The sequence below is a fragment of the Paramisgurnus dabryanus genome, chromosome 4 (genome assembly GCF_030506205.2).
Source record: "Paramisgurnus dabryanus chromosome 4, PD_genome_1.1, whole genome shotgun sequence".
Taxonomy (NCBI): Eukaryota; Metazoa; Chordata; class Actinopteri; order Cypriniformes; family Cobitidae; genus Paramisgurnus; species Paramisgurnus dabryanus.
Genome location: NC_133340.1, coordinates 17,685,670 through 17,689,389, shown reverse-complemented (window position 1 = coordinate 17,689,389; position 3,720 = coordinate 17,685,670). Strand labels below are relative to the sequence as shown.

The window sequence follows — 3,720 nt, the reverse complement described above, 5'->3', positions numbered from 1 at the left end:
TTATCGGCGGACTAAAGAGCTGCAGAGCGCCTCCTGCTGTACTGGAGAGAGAAGACACTCAACACTTCATTAGTGATGGCGGTCTTGAAGTTGTTGATTTTTCCCTCTTTATAGGTGAATTAGTTAAAAAGATTGATTAAAAGAACAGACTCTATATGGAACATTGTCCATAATTTAGTTTTTTTTTTTTGGAAAATTGGAGGTAGGCCTGAGATTTTGTTACAAGGACCTCTTGATAAATTACCACAAAATCTTTGCTGCCTTAATTTGTCTTTTGTTTAATGAACTCAGATTTACAAGTAATTTTAACTTTCTATTCTTTATCTTGACTAAAGATGAGTTGTTATATCTTATAAATTAAATTTAAAATATGTTTTAACACTTTTAATATAATTTTCTTTTATCATAATTCAATATATTGTATTCAGTATGTTGTTAATCCTTTTATTTTACTCAGCAAATTATGTATCGACAAATGCAATTTTCTGGAAAAAAAGCCCATTTTGTTAAAATGTCTGGGTGATTATTTTTATAATAGTTTTGTCTTTGATGGACTTAAAAAAATCTAAAAAGCCAAATATTGCTTTTAATATTTAACCTCTTATAATTCCCCTCTGGCCTTCTGTCTTTCTTTCCTTATTTGACGTAATTCTTTTTTTTTCAAGTTTTGATTCCTGTTTGTTATTGTTAAAAATAAGTACATGATACAATAAAAATATTTCTAACTCCTCTCACATGTTTGCCAGTGCGCTCTCCCTCAGGATGCGTGCGTCATGATCTGATTTTGCCCCTTATGACAATCCTAGGTAAAGTCCCGATTGTCTTCGTAGTAGAACCGATTATCTTATCAGATTTTCCCGTGGTAAGCGTCTGGATCTGTTCGGAAACACGTCGGGCCACTCTGATCGCAAATCGTAAATATTGTTAGAAATCTTCTTGTGTTTTCCAGCCCCAGGTTTCTGTGAACAACAGTATGTATGAAAAAATATTTCAAAGCTGTGAAAGGGGGAGACAGACAGTCATATTATAAACTTAATTTTCAATGAATTTAACAGAAGCTGAATGAAACATTTATTATTTTTATTTATCTATTCGGCAGATTATTTAATTCAGTGCATTGCATTTTTAAGCCAAGGCCAAAACTTTTAATCCACAGAAAGTCTCACAGTAATATCATCTGAAATCATTGGCTTTAAACTCCAATAATAAACCACATAAGAACTCATTTATCAATCCAACGCAGAAACAACTGCAGATCCATGCGCAAATATCTCACGACAATGCGATTACATGTGATTCATTAAACTTTCATATGCGGCCAATTCCGTCGTACGATTGACAGCCGTTGATAAATGTGGCGGATGAAAACTATTGTAATTTGAATATTACACCCGCCCCTGATGAACGTCTCCATGGATACTGAACCCAGACCTTTCAAGTTCAAACGAAATAGCTTGAAAAGCAATATAAAAGGAAGTCAGGAAAATGCAGTTTGGAGAACTCTGGGATTGATTGAATTTCACAGATTGAGTCACTATGATGATTTCAGTGTAGTTTGTTCTTCAGTATGTTTCTTCTGATGATTCTTTAGAGTTTTTAAATAAGTGAATCTCTCTCCACAGATCGAGCAGACGTAAGGTTTCTCTCCAGTGTGAAGTCTCTCATGGTCTTTTAGCTGAGATTTATGACAGAAAGGTTTATTACAGAGTGAACACTGATGGAGTTTCTCTCCCGAGTGAAGTTTTTGGTGTAAATTGAAAGAACATTTATGTATAAAGGCTTTGTCACATTGACTGCACTGATACGGTCTCTCATTGGTGTGTAAAAGCACATGTGTCTTCAGATGAGGTTTGTGGTTGAATCTCTTCTCACAGTGAGGACACTCGTATGGTTTTTCTCCTGTGTGAAGTCTCAAATGGACAATGAGATTTCCTTTGCTGCTGAAATATTTGCCACATTCAGTGCAGTGGAAAGACTTTTCATCAGTGTGTGTCCTCATGTGAGCATTAATATGAGATGTTGTTGCAAAAAGATCCTTCCCACAATGCTCACAGTGAAACGGTTGTTTCTTCTGCCTCACTGTGTGCACTTTTGAATAATGAAGTTTCTTCTCTTGTAAGGTATTAAAGGTGATCTTACATATCCTGCAGGGGAAGAGTTTCTGCTCGTTGTGTCTTTTCTTATGTCTTTCTAAATGTCCCTTTGAGCTCAATGTCTTTCCACAGGTGATGCAGGAAAGAGTTTGTGCTGTCCGTCGCTCTTTAGATGTCAAGGACGTTATTTCTCCATCCAAACATAATTCACTCTTCACATCTGAAAAAAACCATGATTAAAAATTATTTAATACTTTTAAATGCAACTTATAGATCACAAAAAAAAACCTCAAAATACAAACCATTATTCTGTAACAAACATAATGTTTAGCTTCAAAAGACATTTATTAATATATTCAATTAATAAATAAATATATATTAATATTATTCATATTGCAGTGCTGATATATCGGCCGATATTTTTTTCCCTGTAGGACTGCAACTGACGACTATTTTCACAATGGATTAATCTTGCAATTATTATTATTATTTTTAGATGAACCGACTTTATTGGATAAAAACACAAATATTTATTCAATTAGATTTTTAACTTATTATAACTAAATAAGGCACTAAATAAGGGTATTTAAGTTTTAAAAGTGCAAAAGCCACACACTACTACAGAGATTTACATATTTACATACACACAGAAGAAGTAGCATTACAAATGCTATTCCAGGACATGTTTATAAGAATATTTATATCGCTGTTCTTCAAATTGTTTCAGGTATTTTCATGATAATAAAGAATATTTTGAAAGAGTTTGTTAAACAAGTGCTGCTTTTTTAAATGCACGTTATAAACGATTCCGACTCATAATGATTTTAGATTGATAACGACTTCCTAATGACCAAATGCCGTAGTACACAAACACACGCTGTGCATGAAACACAGAATCAATTCAAAATCAATTCTGAATAGTTTTCAGAGGCCTTTTTAATGGGACATGTGATTAATCATTACAGCTGTAGTTTCTAGAAAATTAGTCGCCAGTGTGTGTGCAGAAACATCATGTAATTGTACAGATCCATCTCTTCTTCTTTGTGTAATCTCCTTAAAACCGCAACAGTCACACAAAACAGGCTGCTGGGGATCCTTTATCAATGTGATGTCACATTGACTACATCCCAACCATAACCGCTCACAGACTCCTATTTTTACATTGCTGAAAACACCTGGTTAGCGTCCCTTTAACAGATTAGACTTTACAGCTTGGGTTTACATATTAAAGAGCCCATACTGCATTGCTATAAACAACGTTATTTCGTGTATTTGGTATAATACAATGTGTTTGAGTGATTTATCGTTAAAAAACACATTATTTTTCACATACCATATATTATTGTTGCTCCAGATATCCCTGCCTTTTTCAAACGATCTGATTTTGTACAAAGCTCATCGCTTTGAAAAGCACTGTGTCCTCTGATTGGCCAGCTAATCTGTACCTGTTGAATACCTCTGACGTCTGCTGGAAATGTGACGCTCCTTACCATGTTTTAAAGATAAGCTCACAATGCAAAAAAATCGATAGACAACATAAGTAGCAAAATACATTTGTGATCGTAGAAACGACGTACAACAAGTGCTACTCTGCAATGCATAAAACTTGTGTTCGAATCATCGTTTA

General features: G+C 34.2%; 1 protein-coding gene across 1 annotated transcript in view; it reads right to left on the bottom strand.

The window, feature by feature from the left end:
* Positions 1-3,720, bottom strand: part of LOC135750644 (uncharacterized) — a 39,464-nt gene that overhangs the window by 34,550 nt on the left and 1,194 nt on the right. The window contains exon 2 of the mRNA XM_073814514.1: positions 736-2,313. The gene's annotated coding sequence lies outside the window, so the exon portion shown is untranslated. The remainder of the gene's footprint in view (positions 1-735; positions 2,314-3,720) is intronic.